Source organism: Pelophylax lessonae (assembly GCF_965119305.1).
Source record: "Pelophylax lessonae genome assembly, chromosome: 2".
In the NCBI taxonomy this organism is placed as follows: domain Eukaryota; kingdom Metazoa; phylum Chordata; class Amphibia; order Anura; family Ranidae; genus Pelophylax; species Pelophylax lessonae.
The window spans coordinates 11,073,323-11,099,642 of NC_138769.1; the positions used below are offsets into that span (position 1 = coordinate 11,073,323).

At 47.8% G+C, this 26,320-nt stretch overlaps 1 long non-coding RNA gene across 1 annotated transcript; it reads left to right on the forward strand.

Moving 5' to 3' along the window:
• The first annotated feature begins 8,374 nt into the window (after positions 1-8,374).
• LOC309547499 lies at positions 8,375-23,377 on the forward strand. The gene is made up of 2 exons (XR_014224970.1): positions 8,375-8,509; positions 23,140-23,377. It is a non-coding gene; the product is annotated as an uncharacterized lncRNA (long non-coding RNA).
• Positions 23,378-26,320: the final 2,943 nt, after the last annotated feature.

The window sequence follows — 26,320 nt, forward strand, 5'->3', positions numbered from 1 at the left end:
GGCGACTTATGAGGCGACTTGTGTCGCCCCAGGTCGCCTCAGGTCGCTTGACTTAAGAAAAGCAATGTTAGTCAATCAGTGCCGTCTTAACCACTTTACCACCGGAGGATTTTGCTGTCTTACGTCCGGGCCACTTTTTGCGATTCGGCACTGTGCGGCTTTAACTGACAATTGCGCGGTCGTGCGACGCCGTACCCAAATGAAATTTACGTCCTTTTTTTCCCACAAACAGAGCTTTCTTTTGGTGGTATTTGATCACCTGTGCGATTTTTTTTTTTTTTTACTTTTTGCGCTATAAACAAAAAAAGAGCGTTTATTTTGAAAAAATAACAATATTTTTAACATTTTTTTATATGAAATTCCCCCCCCCAAAAAATGTAAAAATCAAATTTTTTTAAAATTTTTGGCCAATCTGATTTCTGCTACCTATGTTTGATAAAAAAAAAATCACAATAAACGTATTTTGATTGGTTTGCGCAAAAGTTATTGCGTTTACTAACTAAGGGAAAGATTTCTGTCATTTTTGGTGTTTTTTTTTTTTTTTTAACGAGTAATTGCGGCGATCTGCGATTTTTTTTTTTTTTTTTTTTTTCTGCGGGACTGCGACATTGCGGCGGACAGATCGGACCCCTAACTGACATTTTTGACACTTTTGGGGGTACCAGTGACATTACTACAGTAATCAGTGCTATAAATATGCACTGTTACTGTAAAAATACACTGGGAGGGAAGGGGTTAATTTTATTGGAGAGGGAGGGGTTAATGTATGCCTGGTGCTTACTGACGTGTGTGGGGGGAGGTGACTGAGTGACACAGGGACAGATCGCATGTTCAGCTATGCTGAACCCTGCAATCTGTCACTCCTTGTCACTGAGGAGATCCGCCAGCTCTGCTCCTCCCCTGGCCCGACTCCCGCTGTGAGCGCCGCCTACAGTCCAGCGACGTAGGACGGGATCGTGCCACATTTCCGCAGTAGCAGCAATGTGAGCGGTCCTAAAGTGGTTAATTGGCACTACTGAAGTCGCTCCGACTTCAGAAAAGGGTCCTGTACTACTTTGAGGCGACTTGTGATCCAACTTGTCCCATATACTTCAATGGGAGTCGCCTCCTTATCTTAATTGAAGCGACTTGTGATCCGACTTTCCATAAAAATGGTATTAAACAAGAAAAAAAAGAGCATTTTTCTTATCATTTTTATTAAAACATGAATATTTCTTCTCTCCACCTGGCCGTTTTTCTTGCAGGCATTTATCGGGCATTTTTTGAGGCAGGCGTGACTTTTTTTGGATTTAGTGTCTGGGGGGTCTAAAAAGTATCCCTGTGAAGTTTCAGCTCTGTAGCATGTCCAGAACCCCCAAAAAATTATCAGATCGGACCCCTGACTGACATTTTTGACACTTTTGGGGTTACCAGTGACATTACTGCAGTAATCAGTGCTATACATATGCACTGTTACTGTAAAAAGGACACTGGCAGGGAAGGGGTTAACTTTATTGGTAAACAGTGGGTTAAATGTATCCCTAGGGGCGTGATTCTAACTGTGGGGGGGAGTGGCTTGTGATGTAACCACAGAGACATACGATCCTACATAGCAGGATCGCATAGTCTCTGCACTTACACCAGGGAGAATGACAGGCGGCTTTGTTTACATCAGCCGCCTGCCTTTCTCCCTCTCCAGCGGGAGATCGCGAGTGGCCGGCGGACATCAGAGTCGCCGGTCACACGTGCGGGGATGCCTGTGAACGAGTGGGGGCGGGAGCGCGCCTCCGGCGGTGCGCGCTCGCCCCCCACAGGCAGCTGAGCGAGTGACGTACCCATACGTCACTTTGCCCAGCAGCGGCTGCCTGCCGCAGTATATCTGCGGTGGGCGGTCGTTAAGTGGTTAACCCTGCAAGAAGTTTGTCATTTGATCTGATTTGATCTTACTTATGGGTAACAATCATGTATATTATATGCTGCTTCTTTTTCTTCCCTTCCCTGTCCTTCAACTCGTTTGAAGTCCTCCCCCCCCCCCTTTTGATCCGATGCGGCTTGATGCCTCACATTACCATCATTTTTTTTTTTATATTTTATTATTATTATTATTATTATTATACAGGATTTATATAGCGCCAACAGTTTGCGCAGCACTTATTTCATTTATTTATTTTATTTTTTCTTGTCCATTTGTTTCTCCTTTTTAAATTCTGTAATGATATACTGATATATTTATGCCTATTAGTAATAATGTTTATTTGGAATACAATATGTAATGTACAGTATCTCACAAAAGTAAGTACACCCCTCACATTTTTGTGAATATTTTATTCTATCTTTTCATGTGACAACACTGAAGAAATGACACTTTGCTACAATGTAAAGTAGTGAGTGTACAGCTTGTATAACAATGTAAATTTGCTGTCCCCTCAAAATAACTCAACACACAGCCATTAATGTCTAAACCGCTGGCAACAAAAGTGAGTACACCCCTAAGTAAAAATTTCCAAATTGTGCCCAATTAGCCATTTTCCCTCCCCGGTGTCATGTGACTCGTTAGTGTTACAAGGTCTCAGGTGTGAATGGGGAGTAGGTGTGTTAAATTTGGTGTTATCGCTCTCACTCTCTCATACTGGTCACTGGAAGTTCAACATGGCACCTCATGGGAAAGAACTCTCTGAGGATCTGAAAAAAAGAATTGTTGCTCTACATAAAGATGGCATAGCCTATAAGAAGATTGCCAAGACCCTGAAACTGAGCTGCAGCATGGTGGCCAAGACCATACAGCGGTTTAACAGTACAGGTTCCACGCAGAACAGGCCTCACCATGGTCGACCAAAGAAGTTGAGTGCACGTGCTCAGCGTCATATCCAGAGGTTGTCTTTGGGAAATAGACGTATGAGTGCTGCCAGCATTGCTGCAGAGGTTCAAGGGGTGGGGGGGTCAGCCTGTCAGTGCTCAGACCATACGCCGCACACTGCATCAAATTGGGCTGCATGGCTGTCATCCCAGAAGGAAGCCTCTTCTAAAGATGATGCACAAGAAAGCCCGGAAACAGTTTGCTGAAGACAAGCAGAATAAGGACATGGATTACTGGAACCATGTCCTGTGGTCTGATGAGACCAAGATAAACTTATTTGGTTCAGATGGTGTCAAGTGTGTGTGGGGGCAACCAGGTGAGGAGTACAAAGACAAGTGTTTCTTGTCTATAGTCAAGCATGGTGGTGGGAGTGTCATGGTCTGGGGCTGCATGAGTGCTGCCGACACTGGGGAGCTACAGTTCATTGAGGGAACCATGAATGCCAACATGTACTGTGACATACTGAAGCAGAGCATGATCCCCTCCCTTCGGAGACTGGGCCGCAGGGCAGTATTCCAACATGATAACCACCCCAAACACACCTCCAAGACGAACACTGCCTTGCTAAAGAAGCTGAGGGTAAAGGTGATGGACTGGCCAAGCATGTCTCCAGACCTAAACCCTAATGAACATCTGTGGGGGCATCCTCAAACGGAAGGTGGAGGAGCGCAAGGCCTCTAACATCCACCAGCTCCGTGATGTCATCATGGAGGAGTGGAAGAGGACTCCAGTGGCAACCTGTGAAGCTCTGTTGAACTCCATGCCCAAGAGGGTTTAAGGCAGTGCTGGAAAATAATGGTGGCCACACACAATATTGACACCTTGGGCCCAATTTGTACATTTTCACTTAGGGGTGTACTCACTTTTGTTGCCAGCGGTTTATACATTAATAGCTGTGTGTTGAGTTATTTTGAGGTGACAGTAAATTTACACTGTTATACAAGCTGTACACTCACTACTTTACATTGTAGCAAAGTGTCATTTCTTCAGTGTTGTCAAATGAAAAGATAGAATAAAATATTTCCAGAAATGTGAGGGGTGTACTCACTTTTGTGAGATACTGTATATTGATATGTACTGTTGATTTTCCTAGATTCTATAATTTGCAAATTTGTTTGACACATATACAATGCTTGGATCCTGAGGAAGCTAATTCAGCGAAACGCGTTGGTCCATAAGCAGATCATGTTATGTACTTCAGATATACTATTACAATCATACGACGAGAGAAAAAAAAAAAAAAATATATATATATATATATATATATACTGTACCACATTTTATTGACTATATTTATATACTGACACATTTTATTAAACAAAAAACTTTTTTATTTAACTGACATCATATGCAGAGTGAAGCTTAAACTGCTGATAAATGAAACAGAGTAGATACAAAAGTAACAATATTACTTTGCATCTCTCTATCTCCTGTCTGATCAATGTTTTATAAACAATGTTACTTTGTATCTCTCTATCTCCTGTCTGATCAATATTTATAAACAATGTTACTTTGTATCTCTCTATCTCCTGTCTGATCAATGTTTATAAACAATGTTACTTTGTATCTTTCTATCTCCTGTCTGATCAATGTTTTATAAACAATGTTACTTTGTATCTCTCTATCTCCCGTCTGATCAATATTTATAAACAATGTTACTTTGTATCTCTCTATCTCCTGTCTGAACAATGTTTATAAACAATATTACTTTGTATCTCTCTATCTCCCGTCTGATCAATATTTATGAACAATGTTACTTTGTATCTCTCCATTTCCTGTTTAATGTTTATAAACAATGTTTCTTTGTATCTCAGCTGCTTCTACAGCTTCTCTCTTACACAGTAACTCCTAACGGTCATTTTGCCATTGTGGAATTGCTAGCAATGTAGGAGGGGGGTTCATCCAGCCAGTGCGGTCTTCTGCTGAATAAGCACGCTCCACCCACAGCTTATCTCTCCAGTAGGATAGGACAGTTTAATTCAATGTCGTTTTGCTTGCTAAAATGTAGTTCATGGGATCTTTACAGGTCGTATTGAAGTGTGAAGAGTCAATCATTTCCTAAGCTTGTGCCCACAGTGAAGACTGGAAACAATCTAAGGGAACATGAAGAAGAAGGTCTAAGGACTAAACCAACTATCCCTAATACACAGGTAAACTGGAATATACCATTTACAGACAAGAAAATAACAAGTTGTAGTTACATAGAATCACCACTAAATTAAAGAAAGGAGACATTTGTATATACACCATGAAATCCGATGTAACAGTGATGTGTATATGATAAATGTTCCAGAACAAGGTATATGGACTATTTTTGGAATGCTGACTACAACGCACAGTGCTGCGTTACCACGCGTTGTGGTGCATTGCTGATCACTGTTCTATTCTGCACCGGTTCATCCCTACCAGTGACAGACCGCAGTATATTGTATATGATGTAATTTTATTTGTGTCCACTTTGCGTACAGAAGGACAAACTTGTCACCCCCTAGTGGCCGGAAGGCGTGCAGGAGCTGTGCAGTGCAACCTGGAGCACTGCTAAATATATCTTCTGCCATTCACCTGCAGATTAAAGCTGATGACAGCTCCACCTCAGACGGGAAAGTCAGACGTGCTGAGACTTCCTTGTTTTTTTTTTTTTATTTGGAGGACAAAAAATGCAGTAAAATAAATAATCCTCCAATGATTCATAGAGATTCTGAGTCTGGCATCCACCAGATTTCTCATCACCAAACACGTTTTGCATAATAGTGTCATAAAAAAACACCTAATGCAACATTATCATAAATGCTGCTGCCAATCCCTGTGCTGGGAATCCATCGTACTGTAAGTGGTAAAGGGGACCTGTCATCTATCACACATTGCCTGTACCTGCTTTTGTATCCAGAAGGATAGCACCATCTTTTTTCAGGCTGGACTGAGATTTCTCCACTTCTTTTTATGAGTGATCACATACCCTTAGTTCTCAGCTACTGGAGGAGAAACAGCAGCACACTAATCTTCCCAGTGAATGGCATTGGGGGGGGGGGGGGGGCTGTGTCAGCACAAGCCTGATTATTGGAGGAGAGCAGGCTGCATTACATTCACATGCTCAAGTTTTTTCATTTAAAGTGGTTGTAAACCTCAGGCATGAAATATGAACAAAGCCTTTCCCTCTATAGTGTGTACTTCTCTCAGTTAGAGGCATTTTAAAGGCAGAAGGTGCATTCTATGCATTAAGATAAAATGCCTTCTGTGTGCAGCAGCCTCCCTAGCAACCCCTAATACTTACTTGAGCCCCCTCTCTGTCCAGCGATGTCCACGAGTCCCTCGGCTGTCCTGGGACTCTCCCTCCTGATTGGCTAAGATACAGCCATGGCACAATTGGCTCCTGCAGCTGTCAATCAAAGTCAGTGAGCCAATCAGGAGAGAGAGAGGGGGGCGAGGCCGAACGGCGGCTCCGTGTCACAATGGACACACAGAGCTGCAGCTCGGCTCGGGTGCCCCCATAGCAAGCTGCTTGCTGTGGGGGCACTCGATAGGAGGGAGGGGCCAGGAGCATCAATGAGGGACCTGAGAAGAGGAGTATCCGGGCTGCTCTGTGCAAAACCAACTGCACAGAGGAGGGAAGTATAACGAGTTTGTTATTTAAAAAAAGCAAAAGAAAAAAAAAGACTTTACAATGTAAAGAGCACTAAGTGAAATTTCTGTCTGCTGCTTCGTTCCTCTACTATCTACATGAATCCCTTCTGACAAGGTTTCCTGACACCAAGAGAACAATGGTGACAGGGGAGGGACCTCCAGCAGATTGACAGCTTCAACTCTGTTCCTGTGTGCTGTTTAAAGAGGGTGTGTCTCTTCCCTCCTATCTGTGTGAAAGGGGGGGTGTCTCTTCCCTCCTATCTGTGTGAAAGGGGGGGTGTCTCTTCCCTCCTATCTGTGTGAAGGGGGGGGGGGTGTCTCTTCCCTCCTATCAGTTCTAAGAGATCTCTTGCAGAGATCTGCAGAGTGTAATTTTAGTTCTTCTCCTTTTATCTGAACTCTAAAACAAGTTTAAAATTCAGCATTTTGAATGGACATAGAGAAGAGAAGACTGCAGATAAACCGGTACAACGTATATAGGAGGATTTGTTTAATCTCTGTGTATCACCTGAGGCCAGTCACTTCACTGGGATTATGTAAGGGTTTACAAACACTGTAACTTTATTGCTATTACAAGCAGGCAAACAAGTCTTCTATTTGATAGCATTGGGAAGATGACAGTTACTCTTTATGGGGACATCAGGGGTCTTATTAAACCCTAATATCTCAGGGCAGGGAATACATCAAGGGTCTTATTAAATCCCTAATGTAACAGGGTAGGAGATACATCAAGGGTCTTATTAAACACCTAATGTAACAGGGTAGGGGAGGCATCAGGGGTCTTATTAAACCCCTAATGTCCCAGGGCAGGGGAGACATCAAGGGTCTTATTAAACCCCTAATGTCCCAGGACAGTGGAGATATCCGGGTTCTTATTAAACCCCTAATGTCACAAGGCAGGGAACACTTTAAGGGTCTTTTTATACTCTTAATGTCCCAGGGCAGGGGAAACATCAGGGGTCTTAATAAACCCCTAATGTCACAGGGCAGGGAACACATCAAGAGTCTTATTATACCCCTGTCTCAAAGCAGGGAACACATCAGGGGTCTTTTTAAACCCCTAATGTCACAGGGCAGGGGAGACATCAGGGGTATTAGTAAATCCCTAGTGTCCCAGGGAAGGGGAGACATCAGGGGTCTTATTAAACCCCTAATATCCCAGAGCAGTGGAGATACAGGGGTCTTATTAAACCCCTAATGTCCCAGGGCAGGGAGCACACTAGGGGTCTTTTTAATCCCTTATGTCACAGGGCAGGGGAAACATCAAGGTTCTAATTAAACCCATAATGGCACAGGGCAGGGGAGACATCAAGGGGTCTTTTTAAACCCATAATTTCCCAGGGCAAGGGAGACATCAGAGGGGTTATATTAAACCCCTACTCTCCCAGAGCGTTGGGAGACATCACCCAGCTTCCTGGCCAGGATTTTGAAATCTCTGAACTGGAAGTGCTCAGGGCTGTGTGATTTGGAGTGCTTCAGAGGAGATGGGGGAACGTATGTTCCTCGGTCTCCTCCCACTTGCTATCCTGGCTGTAGATGTTGTGGCCTTAGGAGGAACAGGAGACCCAGGAAACCACCGGGAAGCACAGTGGGAGGGGCATCATGCATCAGTCAATAGTGATGGGGCGGCTCCAGAGCTGAGAACCTGGTTTTACCTGTTCACTCTCTAGGCGTATCATGCACATCAAAGAGCTGAACTAGTTAAAGTATATCTAAACTCAAGAACAAATGTCATACATTGCAGTAGGGATTCCTTTAGTTGGGCAATAGTTGTTAGTTGGGTTATAGATGACCTACATTATAATCATAAAGCAATTATCCTGCTCAGAAAAGTTATGTTTAGATAAATCAAGGAGGAGTGTAGATATTTTTAGGAAGCTGTCACACCACTCGCCATCCCAAGTAGAAGGATATAAGGAGCCCAGTGCAAGAAGAGGAAGCAAATACTTTATACGGAGGACAATTCTTCTCTCTGTACAGAAGAAAGACAGTATGGAGAACTGGACACAGCAATGGGGGAACTACACAGAACCTGGTGGAAGAAGACCTCAGGTAGGTTCAGTTGCTGGAGCATGAATTCATCCCAGAGGGAGGACTGAAGGGGATAGTCCACATGTGAAGGTTCTCATTTATCCAGGTCATGGTATATACAGAGGAGTTACTAGGGTTGGTGCCACCGCCCCTCCCCCCCCCCCCCAATAATTTTTGTCATAGCAGGCTGGGATCCCATTTTTAAGCTTCTCCCCATTCCACCACATACAGCATGACTGAGCATGACTGCACTGCAGGAGAGGACACCCTCTCTCCCTGGCTTCTGCAGTGCGGCACACACACGCTGCCACTACCAGAGTCTGTGCCCTCTCTCTCCCACTCTCTCATTACCAGACAGTCGCACGTCCTCAGTCCCGGGTCCTGCTCACCTTAGTTGGTTCAGTTGTCTGTGGAAGCGGGAGACAGGGCACTCAATGACGGAGCAGGAATAAGGATGTTACATCCTCCTCCTCTGTTGGGGCCTGCGCTTGCACTTGACTGGTTGCTGGGATGCTAGGTGGTCCTAGCAACCAATCATTTTTACAGCAGTAGACACTGGGCAGTGGTGGGCATCTACAGCCAGTGGCGGTGCCAGGGGGAAGTTTTTGGGTGGCTGGGCCTATATTAGTTAGAGGCCTGGAGCTGCAGCTCCAATAGCCCCTATATTAATCTGGCCCTAAAGGGGATGACACCATCACAGTCAGACATCACTTCCTACTTGATAGTGTCACCCCTCTGGAGGGTTTCACACCACCATAGCAACGCCATTGGGCATATCTAGTAATAGACTTGTTCATTAATGTCGAAGACACTTCTTAGCTTCTCCAAGCTACTTTTTTCAGTTCTAATGAGTGTCAGGAAGATATCTTAGAAATTATATCCACACCTTAGGACAACTTAATCCAACCACCATGGAACGTGCAGACGAGTATTGATTGTCCAAGGGTAGGGTGGTAGATGTATAAGTGGTGGTGCCATCAGGAAGCCTTCATAAGTGTGCATTCCTTGATTTACATGGCTAAAGGCACAAATTGTTTTCTAATCTCCATGGTAGAGATGTTAAAATACCAAAATATGTGTAAGAGAGATAGTGACAAGGGTTCCCACCCTGTCCAGGGATGTTGGTCCCAGTTTGACCTAGATAGCCTCTTTCATGACTCTTGCTAGCCAATTGTCCTTTTTTGTCCTTCGCGACCATCTGTCTTCCACATATATATATGCCGTTTTACCATCTCTGTCCCTGCAATCTGATAGAAATTCACAACTTTGGCCACATAAATTGAGGAACGGATACCTGTATATGGCTTCCTGACACCAACAATGTTGCAATGTAATTAGGACAGGATGGCACCACCACTGTCACACCTCTTACCCTGCTCTTGGACAATCAATACTCATCTACACATCCCAGGGGCAGACTGACAACTCATGGGGTCCCCAGGCAATAGGAGATCATGTGGCCCACTGCGTCCATGCCCACATTCAATTTACACCCACACAAAGCCCCACCTAAATATTGCAGCTAAACTGTAAAGAGGGGGCATTTAAAATATTGGGTGTGGTTTTTGGGGGCTCTCCCTCTCCTACTCACATTGTTACAGCCTGAATTTTCTCAACAGTCCAGAAAGGGACCTCCTCCCCCCGGGCTCTCTCAGTCTCTCCTTTCAGGACCCGACCCAGAGCCTGCTTACTCCATCCATCTATTCAACCCAGTCCTCTCATAAGGCCCCTACTGGCCCCAGACCCTTGGGCAGCACCCGAATGGTCAGTCAGCCCCTGACACATCCCATAGTGGTTGGATGAAGGGGGTCTCAAGGTGTGAATATATGTGCTGAGATACCTTCTTGACGCTCTAGAAATTGAAGTAGTAGCTTGGATAGTCTATGAAACATCTTCAACAGACCAGTTGAAAATGTTTACTACTAGAGATATTCCAGATGATTAATGTTGTTCACTTTTCCCAACAGCCAATCAAAATGAAGCGTATATTCCTTCTCGGCACTAGTTTTCAGCCCTCCTAACACATCTTTTTAACATTTTCCTACCGTGTATGCTCCTTATTAATTGTCTGGCACAAAGGTCTCCAAACTTTCTAAGCAAGGGCCAGTTTACTGCCCTTTAGGCTTTAGGGTAGGCCCGACTGTGGGCAATGGTATAGAAAATGCCACGGCATCCGTTGGAGTAAATAATGCTTCATCATTGGTTTAAATGTGAGGTTTAGTGCCCCATTGCTGATATCAGTGGGAGGAATATTGCCCCATCAATGGTGTCAGATGGAGGAATAGGGCCTAATTGTTGGTATCAGTGGGAGAAATTTTGCCCTATTAATGGTGTCAGTTGGAGGAATAGCAGTGTCGTCACTAAGGGAGGGGGGGCAGAGGGGGCCATGGCCTCCCCCAACATTATATTTTTATTGGTTTAAATGTGAGGTTTAGTGCCCCATTGTTGATATTAGTGGGAGGAAGGGTGTCCAATCAATGGTGTCAGTGGAAGGAATGGTACTCCATAATTGGTGTCAGTTGGAGGAATAGTGCCCCATTGTTGGTATCAGTGGGAGAAACTTTGCCCCATTAATGATGTCAGTTGGAGGAATATTGCCCCATCGGTGGAATATTGCCCCATTGGTAATGTCAGTGGAAGGAATATTGTCCCATCGGTAATGTCAGTGGAAGGAATATTGTCCCATCGGTAATGTCAGTGGAAGGAATATTGTCCCATCGGTAATGTTAGCGGAAGGAATAGTGCCCCATCTGTAAAATCAGTGGAAGGAATAGTGCCCCATCGGTAATGTCAGTGGAAGGGATAGAGCCTCATCCGTAATATCAGTGGAAGGCATAGAGCCCCATCGGTAATGTCAGTGGAAGGAATATTGCCCCATCGGTAATGTCAGGAGCAGGAATAGTGCCCCATCGGTAAAATCGGTGGAAGGAATAGAGCCCCATCGGTAATGTCAGTGGAAGGAATAGAGCCTCATCGGTAATGTCAGTGGAAGGAATAGTGCCCCATCAGTAAATGACTGAACATGACTGCACTGCAGGAGAGGACACCCTCTCTCCCTGGCTACTGCAGTGCGGCACACACAGGCTGCACACTCTCCCACTTTCTCATTACTAGACAGTCACATGTCCTAAGTCCCGGGTCCCCCTCACCTTAGTTGGTTCAGTTGTCTGCGGAAGTGGGTGACGGGGCACTCGGAGGTGGAGCAGAGAGAAGGAAGTTACATCCTCCTCCTCTGTTGGGGCCTGTGCTTGCACTTGATTGGTTGCTAGGATGCTAGGCAGTCCTAGCAACCAATCATTTTTACAGCAGTGAACAATGGGCAGTGGTGGGCAGCTGTAGCCAGTGGCGGTGCCAGGGGGAAGTTTTTGGGTTGCTGGGCCTATATTAGTTAGGGGTCTGGAGCTGCAGCTCCAATAGCCCCTACATTAATCTGGCCCAAAAGGGGGTGACACCATCGTGGTCAGACATCACTTCCTACTTGATAGTGTCACCCCTCTGGAGGGTCTCACACCACCATAGCAAGGCCACTGGGCATATCTACTAGTATACTTGTTCAATAATGTTGAAGACACTTCTTAGCTTCTCCAAGCCACTTCTTCAGTTCTAATGAGTGTCAGGAAGATATCTAAGAAATTATATCCACACCTTAGGACAACTTAATCCAACCACCATGGAACGTGCAGACGAGTATTGATTGTCCAAGAGCAGGGTGGGAGATGTGAAAGTGGTGGTGCCGTCAGGAACCCTTTATAAGTGTGCATTCCTTGATTTACATGGCTAAAGGCACGAATTGTTTTATAATCTCCATGGTAGAGATATTAAAATGGCAAAATATGTGTAAGAGAGATAGTGACAAGGGTTCCCACCCTGTCCAGGGATGTTGGTCCCAGTTTGACCTAGATAGCCTCTTTCATGACTCTTGCGAGCCAATTGTCCTTTTTGTCCTTCGCGACCATCTGTCTTCCACATATATATATATATATATATATATATATATATATATATATATATATATATATATATATATATATATATATGCCGTTTTACCATCTCTGTCCCTGCAATCTGATAGAAATTCACAACTTTGGCCACATAAATTGAAGAACGAACACCTGTATATGGCTTCCTGACACCAACAATGGTGCAATGTAACTAGGACAGGGTGGCATCACCACTGTCACACCTCTTACCCTGCTCTTGAACAATCAATACTCATCTACACATCCCAGGAGCAGACTGACAACTCTTGGGGTCCCCAGGCAATAGGAGATCATGTGGCCCACTGTGTCCATGCCCACATTCAATTTACACCCACACAAAGCCCCACTTACATATTGCAGCTAAGCTGTAAAGAGGGGGGCATTTAAATATCACCTGCAGCATAGCCTGCTGGAAGTTCCTGGCTTGTTTCTGTAGAAGCTCCTGGGCACTTCCAGGTTTAAAGATGTCCGCCACGCAGCAGACATCTTTATGATGCCTCCAGGGGAATGTGCCCATTCAAGAATGGTTTGAGGAACACAACAACATGTCTGAGGTGTTGACTTGGCCTTCAAATTCTCCAGATCTCAATCCAATTGAACATCTGTGGGATGCACTGGAAAAACAAGTCCGATTCCATGGAGGCCCCACCTCCGAACTTACAGAACCTGGGGTTGATGCAGTTTTTTTTTTTTTTACTCTCTCCATAACAAACTGTGAATGGCCGGTCGGTAACCACTTGCCGACCGCACGCCGCAGATATACTGTTGCATGCTGGCTCAGTTGCACGAAACCGACGTATAGGTACGTCGGTTAGCGAGAGCGCTCCTGGGGGCCCCCATTAGGCAGCAGGGAAGTCAATCCACGATTGCCGCCGGGTACCCAAGATCGCTGCCCAGGGAGAGAGAACGGCGGTCTGCTGTTGTAAACACAGCAGACCGTTGTTCTCCCTGGAATCAACACAGAGCGCCTCCTCCTATATAGGAACACAGGTCTCTGTGTTGGTTCCACAAGTCCCTCCCCCATACAGTTTGAAAACACTCCCCTAGGCTCACACTTAACCCTTTGATCACCCTGGGTTAACCCCTTCCCTGCCAGTGTCATTAGTACAGTGACAGTGCATATTTTTAGCACTGATTACTGTAGTAATGTCACCGGTCCCCCCTAAAGTGTCAAAAATGTCAGTTAGGGGTCCGATCTGTCTGCCGCAATGTCGCAGTCCCGCTAAAAATCGCTGATCGCCGCCATTACTAGTAAAAAAAACAAAACAAAAACAATGTCCTCCCCCAGGTAAATCCATCGTCAATCATGCTGCCCGTCATCACCACTGACCCAAAAAAAAATGGTCCACTCTTGCCAAAGGCTCCCACCTTTTGGGTCGATGATGTCACAATGGGGTCCCGCCCCTTAGGTATTTAAGAACTGTGAGACAGCGGAGCTGTCAGATGGCGGGAGCGGACCTTTTACTTTTTTCGGGTTGGCTGTGGCGGGCGGCGTAATTGACGATGGATTTATCTCGGGGGGACATTGTTTTGGGGTTTTTTTAATAAAAGATAAAAAAAATTAATAAAATAAATTTTTTATTTTTTTTAATAAAGATAAAAAAATAAAACTAAATAAAATATTTGTAAAAATGTCCTACTTTCATTTTTTACACTACACCCTTTTTTTTGTAAGAGTAGGGGTACTTTGTAACCCTACTAATTTACATGGGGGGGGGGGGCGGGATTTGGGGGCACCCTTGTTTAAAGGGGATTCCAGATTCTGATAAGCCCCACGCCTACAGACCCTCCCAACCACCGGCGAGGGTTGTGGGGAAGAGGCCCTTGTCCCAATCAACATGGGAACAAGATGCCTTGGGGGAGGGGCATGGACAACACACAGACTCCTAGTTGACTGCTCCCATTGAAGTTGCATTGTAACACCCTTCCAGACTACCAAATTTTCCCGCTGAGATTGGGAATTCACCAGAATCCTCTCTCTATCCTGATTGCAACACATTGTGCTTCCACTGGTAATGTTATTGGGGTCTATTTATAAAAATTTGTGTAGCACTGCCCCCTTGAGGACGGCTAAGTCCCCGTTCACACTGGGGCGACCTGTCAGGCGTAGGTCGCCTGACATAGAGAAGCCGTGCACCCGTTCTAATAGGAGCGACACAAGTCACTCCGACTTAGAAAAAGGGTCCGGAGCTTCTTTGGGGCGACCAGGAGCGACCTGCATTGACTTCAATGATATGAAGTCAGTGCCGGCCGCTCCGAGGTCACGGTGCGAGCTGCACGCCGCGACCTGTGAGGTCGCCCCCCCGGGAAGTCGGATCGCCCCAGTGTGAACGGGGCCTGATTTCTTCACCTTGGGATCTCCCTGGGTTACCATAAGATACTGCAGCATGCACAATTTAACACTTTACTCCTTGGCTCAGTCAACAAACAGTCTAGACCTCTAGGGGATGTAGTTGTTTTGGTGTTTTATTTAAATTAGGGATGGGAGAAGGGAAGAGTGGGATTCTCCAGATCGAACTATTCACAATGGTTGAGGACCCCTAACTTGCGATGCAGCCAGGCTGCTGATTCACCCTGCCACTAGGGGAATTTTAGATGAACTTGATAGGATAGATTATCTTCAGGACACCTTCCTAGTACCCCCTTTCACTCCACAGACTGGCACCCATCCTCTGACTATCCTACTCCAGGGTGGCCCCCCTCACGTCAGGCCCCTAGACACGACCCCCTGTACTCACGATCAGTGGCGGCTGGTGCTCAAAATTTTTGGGGGGGCGCAAAAAGAAAAATGTAATAGGTATTGCTTCGCGGCAAAAAATGCGGTAAAAAAATTGCGTGACTTTGAGGTCATGGCACAGGTGATGGTATAGGCATGGCACAGGTGATGGTACAGGCATGGCACAGGTGATGATATAGGCATGGCACAGGTGATGGTACAGGCATGGCACAGGCATGGCACAGGTGATGGTATAGGCATGGCACAGGTGATGGTACAGGCATGGCACAGGTGATGGTATAGGCATGGCACAGGTGATGGTATAGGCATGGCACAGGCATGGCACAGGTGATGGTATAGGCATGGCACAGGTGATGGTATAGGCATGGCACAGGTGATGGTATAGGCATGGCACAGGCATGGCACAGGTGATGGTATAGGCATGGCACAGGTGAGGGCACAGGTCGGCTTCAATCACTTACCTGCTCTCCTTCTGGGCTGCCTGCGAGACGTCCACGGCGCTGCTCCTCTCCCCGAGTCCTCTTCTTCTGACGGCGGCGGGATTCCGGGAACCGTCCACGGCGCTGCTCGTCTCGTCCTCTTCAGTCTTCTGGTCTTCCGATCGGTCCGGGCGGCGGGAAGGAGATCGGGCGGTGACGGTGCGTGACTGACGCACGCACCGGCACCGCCCCCATTGCGACGTCAGCGGGGTCAGCAATCGGATGTCCTAGATGATGATTGGTCCAGGCTGGAGACTGGACCAATCACAGCCAGGATATCACGAAAGTGGGGGTGTCCTAGCGCTATGACCTGTGCCCAGGTTACGCCCCCAGAAGGCAGCCAATCGGCGCCTCTTCTGGGTCGTAAACCCCACCCCCCCCCATAGCCACCACATAGGCTGGCGAACGGAATTTTTTTTTCTCTTACGTCCTCCGACAGTGGCCGCCTCTTCATATTCGTCACATATGGGGTATTAGACTTTGCTCCGAAGGAGTAGCTAGGCAACAGAATATGTTAACATATTAACATATAAGCTTTTAACATATCCCACCCTCAAGGGGTGGTCCCCTCAGTCAATACCCTCCTACTTCCTGCAACCATATCTCAGTTTCAATGTCTAGCTTGTCAGGAGTGGCTGGCTCTCTCTGTGCTGGGGCTTTGTGCCCCAGACTCTTTCTTCTTTTTTGATTTTTTGTTTGAGTTTTCTCTCTACCTTTACTTAGCTGTTCTTTTTGTCAGCATTAGTTAGTTCTTCTGATGAAGAGGATCATGCGGGCTGGGTCTCGGGCTGATCCCCCTGGTCGCAGGTCATGGGTCAGTGGCTTCCCAGCCTGCCATCGAGCGTTCAGCCAGGTAACGCTCCTGGCACAGTGAACGACCCATCCCTGTTCGGTGCAGGGATGATTGGTGAGGTGGCTACCTCACTGGACGCTGTGCGGTTTCTTAACCCCCATTCTGTGCGTCTGGTATGCGACTCTCCCTGCCTCATGTGCAGCGGCTTGTTCGCCTGTGCGGGTCCCCCACGCCATTGTGAGGTAAGTGTATCTATGTGGGGACCTGTCTGTCTGGGGGGGTGTCAGTCTGGGACTGTGTAACCTGCCTCTGTTCTCACTGTTTGTCTCCCGATCTCTCGGCTGCATGCTGTGGGCTGCAAGGGGGGGGGGGGGCTGTGTGACACTGTCTGTGTCAGCCTTGTCAGTGTGAGAAGCTGTGTGCTGTGGGGCATGTTTTGTGGCATGTTTGGGCACTATACAGCGATCGCTGCGGCGATCTACCATGTTTTTTTATACATGGATAACATGTGTGCATTACTGTACTGTGGAGCGGCGGTTTCGGCGCCAAACGGCGCCATTTTGCCTACACTCGCTCCGGCCGCATGGTCTACATGCATGGCGGCCATTTTCTTGTAGCCTCCCATAGGCTTTGATAGAGCGCCCTGGCCGCATCACTTCCTCTTCTCCAGGATACACCGATCGAGGCAGCAGCAGCGGCGAGGGTCTCCTCAGGTTATATCCTTCTTATCCATTGCCTGTGTCAGTTTTATTGTCCCTGTGGGGGTCTCATTGTGCTTGTGTGTGGTGCGGTGGGCTGCGCTCGCCGCGCTTGTTAAAGGGGCAGTTAACCCTTTATTATCCGGCATTTGATATTGGGGCAATGGATTCTCAGGAGGGCAAATTTCCTACCGCCTTGGTGGAAAGCCAGGGGACCGCTGTTTCCCCCCCAGGGGGGGATTTAGCCACTATTGTGGCTGGCCTTGCTGCTCAGGTGCAGATGCTGGTGGCTGCTCAATCTACTAAGAGACCCAGAGTTTCTCTTTCCTCTGATTCTGAGGGTGAAGGTGATGGGGCTGTTATGGCGGGGGCCTCCTTATCGGGGTCCCCCTCCTCCCTGGATCTAGTGGGGTCCGAGGTGGAGGCTGAAGTTGAAGGGGTTGATAATTCTCCCCCTGGCTCGCCTGAAGAGCTTGCACTCATGGATGAATTGATTGCTTCCATAAAACAAACGCTGCGTTTGCAGGATGAAGTGTGTCCCCCCGCTGCCTTGGCGGCTTATGGGACGCTGAGAAAACGCAGGACGCCGCAGGTTTTTCCCTGCAATGATGATTTTCAGCGCGCTGTTAAGGAACAATGGCGCAATCTACGCAAACCTTTTGCTGTACCAAGTAGGTTCAAGCTGCATTATCCTTTCTCGCCTTCCACTGATGAAAGGTGGTGTGTGCCACCCCCAGTGGATCACGCAATTGCGGTTTTAAACAAATCCACTGCGATTCCTGCAGAGGATTCCCCTGTGTTCCGTGATGCCACGGATAGGAGATTGGAGTCTCTTGCCCGTCATACTTATTCTGTTACGGGTTCTATGCTTAAGGCTCTGTTTGCCTCTCTCATGGCGGCCCAGGCTGTCGCAAGTTGGACGCAGATGCTTAGGCGCGTCCTAGTGGCCGATTCGGCCTCGCCGGCGACCCTGGATATGGTGGATCAAATCCACCAGGGTGTCATGTATCTGTGTGATGCGGACTTGGACTTAGTCCCGTTGGCTGCACGTGTGCACAGCGTGGCGGTGTTGTCTTGCCGCCTGGTTTGGTTGAAATGTTGGTCGGTGGACCAATCTTCACGTAAGACCTTAGCCAATCTGCCTTATGATGGGTCTCGCCTTTTTGGGGAGTCCTTGGATGTGTTGATTAAGGGGATCACCGGAGGTAAGAGCACTCTCTTGCCCCATTTCCCCAAGGCTAAGGGGGCTTCTGGGAAGAAGCATTCTAATTTTCGGCCCCCTCAGGGGTCCTTTCGTGCCTTTCGGTCGCACTACAAGGGCAAACCGTTCAAAGGTCAAGGCTCTCAGAAGAAGCCCTGGTCTGGGAAACAGAAGTCCGGTCAATCCGGATCCGCAGCCCATAACAGTGCGGCCTGAAGGGGCGCCCTCACCCAGTTTTGGGGTGGGGGGACGCTTGCTCGGTTTTCTTCAACCCTGGTTGGCCCGCGTGCGGGACAGATGGGTTCAGGAGATCGTTCGATCTGGTTACAAGATCGAGTTTCTCTCTCGGCCGGAGAGCAGATTTTTTCCCTCAAATCTTCAACTGTCTCCAGAGCGTTTACGGGACCTGCACCTGGCGGTGCGGGACCTGAGGGCTCAGGGAGTGGTGGTTCCGGTGCCTCATCGGGACAGATTTCGGGGGTTTTATTCCAATCTGTTCACCATGCCCAGGAAGGAGGGCAAGGTTCGTCCAATTCTGGACTTGAAGTCTCTGAACCGCTCTGTGCGGGTTCGCAAGTTCCGCATGGAATCCCTGAGGTCGGTGGTGGCTGCCCTGGTTCCGGGGGAATTCATGGCCTCCATCGATTTGAAGGATGCGTATCTTCACATCCCCATTTTCGAGGGTCACCAGAGGTACCTTCGATTCGCCATTGCGGAGGATCACTACCAGTTCGTGGCGTTGCCCTTTGGTCTCGCCTCGGCTCCGCGGGTCTTCACCAAGTGCTTGCACCGGTTCTGGCATTATTGAGGGCCCAGTGCATTTCTGTCCTGGGGTATCTGGATGACATTCTGGTTCGGTCTGCGACCAGCCAGGGTCTGGAGAAGGACCTGTCTGTCACGATGCAAACTCTGCAGGAGTTTGGTTGGACGATAAATTTTCCGAAGTCGACACTGAGTCCGTCGGTTCGTCTTCCCTACCTGGGAATGATCCTGGACTCGGTGCAGGCGAAGGTCTTCCTGCCGGAAGACAAACTCAGAACTCTTCAGGAGGAAGTCAGGTCCCTCAGGGACGTTCCGCACTCGTCTCTGCGGAGGTGCATGAGATGTCTGGGATTGATGGTCTCGGCTTTCGAGGCGATTCCCTTCGCCCAGTTTCACACGCGAGGTCTCCAAGCGGAGATCCTGTCCATGTGGGACGGGCGACCTCAATCTCTGGATCTTCAAATCTCGTTGAGTCATCGCACCAGAAGAGACCTTCTGTGGTGGCTCCAGTCCCCGATGGTGTCCGGGGGCAAGTCGTTTCGTCCTATCTCGTGGACGGTGATCACCACGGATGCCAGCCTGTCGGGCTGGGGTGGTGTTCTGGGCGTTCTGTCCGCCCAGGGGACTTGGTCGGAGGGGGAGTCCTCCCTTCCGATCAACATTGCGTGCGATAAATCTCTGTCTTCATCGCTGGACGGACCGGCTGCAGGGCTGCCCGGTTCGGGTGCAGACGGACAATGCCACAGCGGTGGCCTACATCAACCACCAAGGGGGCACCAGGAGTGCCCGAGCGGCTCGAGAAGTGGCCGACATTCTGTCTTGGGCCGAGACTCATGTCCCGGCGATAACGGCGGTGCACATTCCGGGGGTGGAGAACTGGCAGGCGGACTATCTGAGTCGCCAGACCCTGGATCAGGGGGAATGGTCTCTCCACCCGCCTGTCTTCCAGATGTTGTGCGCGAAGTGGGGTCTTCCAGATGTGGACCTGTTCGCGTCTCGTCTCAACTACAAGGTTCGTAGCAAGGACGCGCGACCCTCGGGCAGACGCGTCGGACGCGTTAGTGGCCCCGTGGCATCAGTACAAGCTGGTGTACGCGTTTCCACCGATTCAGTTGCTGTCCAGGTTCCTTCGCAGGTTACACTCGGAACGCAGCACGGTGATTCTTGTGGCGCCGGACTGGCCTCGCCGGTCCTGGTACGCAGACCTCGTGAATCTGGCGGTCGACGCCCCGTGGCGTCTGCCTCTTCGAGACGATCTCCTGTCTCAAGGGCCGATATACCATCCTGCTTTACAGTCGCTGGCTTTGACGGCCTGGCTGTTGAGACCGAGGTCCTGAAGGAGAAGGGTCTCTCCCCAGAGGTCGTTCATACCTTGATCAACGCGAGGAAATCTTCCTCGGGGAAGGTTTATTATCGTACTTGGAAGGCCTATTTTGCCTGGTGTGAGTCCAGGGGGTTTTCACCCCGCACGTACTCGGTTTCCCGAGTGCTGTCCTTCCTTCAAACAGGTGTCGATCAGCGTTTGGCGCTGGCTACGATAAAGGGTCAGGTGTCTGCGCTGGCCGTTCTGTTTCAACGTCCCGTGGCTTCCAACTCCTTGGTTGGCACTTTTGTTCAGGGAGTGCGGCATCTGGTTCCTCCTAGGAGGGATCCTCTGCCCCCTTGGGACTTGAATCTCGTTCTATCTGTGTTACAACGTGCTCCTTTTGAACAGATCAGGGAGATCTCGTTGTCTATGTTGTCCAAAAAGGTCGCCTTTTTGGTTGCGATCACTTCGGCTCGCAGAGTGTCGGAGCTGGCGGCTTTGTCCTGCAAGTCTCCGTATTTGGTTGTTCATTTGGATAAGGTGGTCTTGCGACCTAATCCTTCTTTTCTTCCGAAGCGAGTTTCGGAATTCCATCTTAATGAAGATATTGTCTTGCCTTCGCTGTGCGCGAAGCCTAAACATCCAAAGGAGGTGAGACTACATTCTTTGGATGTTGTCCGGGCGATAAGGGTTTACCTTAAATCGACTGAGTCCTTTCGAAAGACGGACTCCTTGTTTGTTCTTCCAGAGGGTCCTCGGAAGGGCATGGCGGCGTCGGCCTCTACCATCGCCAAATGGATCAGGCAGACCATTGAACAGGCCTATGCTTTGCAGGGGAAGGTTCCCCCTGTGCCTGTGAAGGCGCACTCTACTAGATCTCTGAGTACGTCTTGGGCCTGTCGTCATGGGGCTTCTGTAGCCCAGGTGTGTAAGGCGGCGACCTGGTCGACCGTGCACACTTTCACAAAATTCTACAAAGTAGATGTTCAGGCATCGGCGGATGCTTCCTTTGGCCGCAAGGTTCTTAGTGCGGCAATTCCCTAGGGTCCCTTGTTGGGGACCTCTGACTGTTGGGATAAGTTTTTATCCCCTGGTTATTTGTCTTTTCCTGGGTTGTTGCTCCTCTTGAGCAATTATTTTTCCTGTAGCCCAGCTGGTTTCCTTCCTTTGGTAAGGTTCCTTTCTTTGATGCGGAGACTGCGTTGCCTTACGGCGCGGATGCGTTTCCCACCCCTCATGTTTGCACTGCTTTGGGACGTCCCCATATGTGACGAATATGAAGAGGCGGCGACTGTCGGAGGACGTAAGAGAAAACGGAATTTTTGTAAAATCTTACCTGTAAAATTCCTTTCTCTGAGTCCTCCGACAGTCGCCGCCCCCGCCCCTCTTTTGGGGTTTGGTTGTATACTCTACTGCTATTCCACTGAAACTGAGATATGGTTGCAGGATGTGGGAGGGTATTGACTGAGGGGACCACCCCATGAGGGTGGGATATGTTAAAAGCTTTAATGTTAACATATTCTGTTGCCTAGCTACTCCTTCGGAGCAAAGTCTAATACCCCATATGTGACGAATATGAAGAGGCGGCGACTGTCGGAGGACTCAGAGAAAGGAATTTTACAGGTAAGATTTTACAAAAATTCCGTTTTTTTTCAAAACTTTATTGTTCTTTTTGTAATTTTTTTTCCCTTTATTTTAGGGGGGGCGACGCCCTGGCGCCCCCTATGCACAGGCCGCCACTGCTCACGATACTGTTTTTCGAGGGTCTCCATTCTCTTTACCCCTCCAGTCAGCTCTCTTGGACCTCTGGGATCATTTTCTTTCCTTTGGTCCCCAGGCCGAACGCCGGTGACCACGTGCCACTGCTACAGAGGAGCAGCCAGCCACCACCCTCCCTTCGGGACTCTGTTCACCAGCCAAAGACCCCACAGCACATGTGCTCCTGGCTTTTATACAGTATCCCAAAATTGCACTGAGACAGCCGGTCTCTGTCAATCACCGGGGCTGTATCAAAGCCTGTGCACCCATTTGTCAGGTTTCCTCCCACTGTCCAACATGCCTCCCTGTTGGACCAGTGTGAAACACTCTCTAGACCCAATGAATCACAGACTGAGCACACAGAGCAGACCTCACTCACAGATCCTGCTCTCTGGTAGGCAGAAAGCCATATAGATTTGCCTGCTGCTCCTCTGATCGGAAGACAGAGCCTAAAACTTTACTCTCTCACAAGCGCCTACCTAGGAGGGTGCTACACTCATCCCCCGCCAAACCGAGCCATGTCCTCACTAGCACCTACCTAGGAGGGTGCTACATTTGCATAGCCATTCATTCAATGAATCTTCATTGTACATTTGTTTTGGGCCGTGGGTTAAATTTGTTTGCTTATTCCCTCTAGTGTTCTCTAGGTTTGTTACATTGTATCTCTAGCTACAAAAAACAATGCTCTTGCTATGCTCCTCAGCTCCATCTAGTGGTCATAATGTGGTATTTTACTACCACAAATAATAAAAGAACACTTTTTCAGAAGAGAAAATAACCTAAAGAACGTTTGTTTTTGCCCAATTACCTCCAAACGAATGTACATGCAGAGTCACTGGACGAATAGCTATTCAGTTTTATTTTATTTTTTTATAACTAGATCCAGCATTGTCTCTTTATCAGGCGATTTTATTTGTTTTTAATTTTATTTCTCCAGAATTCAAAGCCAGTTCAGGTTGGGATTTTGAGAAATGACAAAGAAGATCGCGAGAAGACACCGAGACAAGATGGGGGATGGGCACCTGACCAGAATGTGGGGTCACAAGGTGATAAAGAATATGTGAAGGCAATGGTGTTGACACCCCTCTACTGTTACTTCAAAGCAGGCCAGTCTGCCAACAACGGAGTCGCAAGGGGAGAGAATCAATCTGTGGATGAAACAATAGCGTTGCCAGGATGTGGCAAGATGGCGGACGAAGCGTCAAGAACACCCATTAATGGAAGCCAAAAGCCTGATCGTCCATATCATCGTTTTGAAGCAGTAGCAGGGGTAATTGATACTATAGATAAATTGTTTCCTCGGGCTCCTCCTCCTCCTCCTCCTCGGTCCTAATAGATCTTTATTGAAGATACAAAGAGCAATAGAAGTACAACTATTGGATGGAATCTAAACTCCCACTCTTGCTTGAAACCCCCAATCAGCAAAATGTTAAAATTTCCCCTTTAAGCTGATTGGAGTGTGATCACATGATCAGAAACTTTGCCACCCGGTGGGGTAAAATCCTCTCCAGTGGGAGGTGGTGGGAAAGGGTTAACCTGTATGTTATATAATCGGTGATTATCACCCGTTTGGTGTAATTATTTAGTCATTCGCTGATTCGCTAATAAACCTTCAAAATCCTTAACTGGCAGATCTGATGCTATTTAACCCCTTCAATACTGGTCACTTTCACCCCCTTCCTGCCCAGGTCGATTTTCAGTTTTCAGCGCTGTCACAGTTTGAATGACAATTGCGCGGTCATGCAACACTGTACCCAAATTACATTTTTTATCATTTTTTTTTTTTACACAAATAGAGATTTCTTTTGGTGGTATTTAATTTCCACTGGGGGTGTTTTTTTTTGCTAAACAAACTAAAAAAAAGACCAAAAATTAAAAAAAAAAAAAAAATGTAAAAAGTTTTTCATAGCTTGTTATAAAATTTTGCAAACAGGTAATTTTTGTCCTTCGCTGATGTGGCGGCACTGGTGGGAACTGATGATTAGGCACTGATGAGGCTGCACTGATGGACGGCACTGATGGGCACTATTAGGTGACACTGATGGGCACTGATAGGTGGCACAGAAGGGCACTGATAGACATCACTGTAGGGCGGCACAGAAGGGCACTGATAGGCGGCAATGATGAGTACTGATTGGCAGCACTGATGGGCACGGATTGAAAGCACTGATGGGCATGGATTGGAAGCACTGATGGGCACAGATTGGCAGAACTTATGGGCACAGATTGGCAGAACCTATGGGCACAGATTGGCAGCACTGATGGACACTGATTGGCAGCACTGATGGGCACCGATTGGCAGCACTTATTGGCAGCACTGGTGGGCACTGATTGGCAGCACTGGTGGGCACTGATTGGCAGCACTGGTGGGCACTGATTGGCAGCACTGGTAGACACAGATTGGAAACACTGTTAGGCACAGTTTGGCAGAACTTATGAGCACTGATTGGCAGCACTTGTGGACACTGTTTGGCAGCACTGATGGGCACTGATTGGCAGCACTGGTGGGCACCATTTGGCAGCACTTATAGGCACTGATTGGCAGCACTGGTGGGCACGTATTGGCAGCACTAGTGGGCACTGATTGGCAGAACTTATGGGCACTGATTGGCAGCACTAATGGGCACAGATTGGCAGAACTTATGGGCACTAATTGGCAGCATTGGTGGGCACTAATTGGCAGAATCTACGAGTACTAATTGGCAGCACTTGTGGGCACTGATTGGCAGCACTGATGGGCATTGATTGGCAGCACTGGTAGGCACCATTTGGCAGAACTTATAGGCACTGATTGGCAGCACTAGTGGGCACAGATTGACAGAACTTATGGGCACTTATTGGCAGCACTGGTGGGCACTGATTGGCAGCACTAATGAGTACAGATTGGCAGCACTGGTGGGCACTTCTGGGACTGCACTGATAATCAGTACCCGATTATCAGTGTAGATGTCCCCACAAGCTGGTTATCAGCTCTCCTCTCCTCATGCTGTCAGCGTGAAGAAAGAAATGCCGATAACCGGTTTGTGTTCACATCTGTAATCAGCTGTCATTGTACACAGCTGATCACATAGTTAAGGGCCACTGTGATTGGTCCTTTACCCTGATCGGTGATCCGCTGCGTTCTAAGGATGCAGCCATCACAGTGGGTGCCACCCACATGCTGCAGGAGGAGGGGGGGCAGTGCGATCACAGGAGGATGTCCATGCAGAGTAAGGGCGCACTGTAGCCGTCTTTCAGCTATATCCTGAGCAGGAACTGGTTAACCACCTGACAACGGCTCTCAGTAACTATACTGCAAGAGGGCAGCAGGTGCGGGCATATGTGCGCTCCCGGCTTGCTTCCCGGGTTTGGGGCACACCTACAACCCATGCTGTGATTGGACGTAGCACGAGTTTGGCAGCAGATTTCAGCCGGTGATTTTGGCTGAAGTCAGCTGATCGGCTGTGTCCAATCACAGCACAGAGTTCTGTGTTTACAAACACACAGGGCTCTGGATGCTGTGAAGAGAAATTTCCTGAGAAATGAGTTCCCGAGAGGCAGAACGGCGCTCTGTCTATGTAAACGAGGAAGATTCGTCGTTCTGTAACAGGGGAAGACAGAGATCCTGTGTTTCTGCTGAGCAGGAACAGAAATCTCAATTTTCCCACAGTACAAGCAACTCCCCCACAGTTAGAAAGCACTCCCTAGGCACATATTTAACCCTTTGGTCGCCCCCTGATGTTAACCCCTTCCCTGCCAGTGTCATTAGTACAGTGACATATTTTATTAGCAGTGATCACTGTATCTGTGTCACTTTTCCTCAAAAAGTGTCACGTTAGTGTCCGATTTGTCCGCCGCAATGTCGCAGTCCCGCTATAAGTCGTTGATCATCGCCATTATCAGTAAAAAAAATAAAATAAATAAAAATTCCATAAAAATATTCCATAGTTTGTAGACGTGATATCAGTCAATATACGCTAATTGGGATTTTTTTTTTTACCAAAAACGTAGCAGAATACATATTGGTCTAAACTGATGAAGAGATTTTATTGTTTACATTTTTTATTGGATATCTTCTATAGCAGAAAGTAAAAAAAAATATATATATATATATGTATATGTATATATATATATATATA